Raw genomic sequence first — 286 nt, 5'->3', positions numbered from 1 at the left:
AGAGTTTCAAACCTCCACCAAACATCAACTGGCTGTCCTGAACTACAAAGATGGTTTCATACTTTTCATTTAGTTTTTTCAGACTCTTTTAGAATCATGTTATCAGTTCATGCAGTGATATACACCCGATCAGACTATATATGTATTTCCATTTAAAGATTATGGGCCCTACTTTCCTGCTGCAGCCGCCCAACTGGAGACACAACTGACTTTTCTTCCACGTTGCAGCGAGCTGCCTTAAACTAGGGCTGCACAATATATTGTTTTTTTTTAATCACTATCGCGA

The sequence above is a fragment of the Sander lucioperca genome, chromosome 22 (assembly GCF_008315115.2).
Source record: "Sander lucioperca isolate FBNREF2018 chromosome 22, SLUC_FBN_1.2, whole genome shotgun sequence".
Taxonomy (NCBI): Eukaryota; Metazoa; Chordata; class Actinopteri; order Perciformes; family Percidae; genus Sander; species Sander lucioperca.
Note: the sequence above shows the minus strand (reverse complement) of the source record.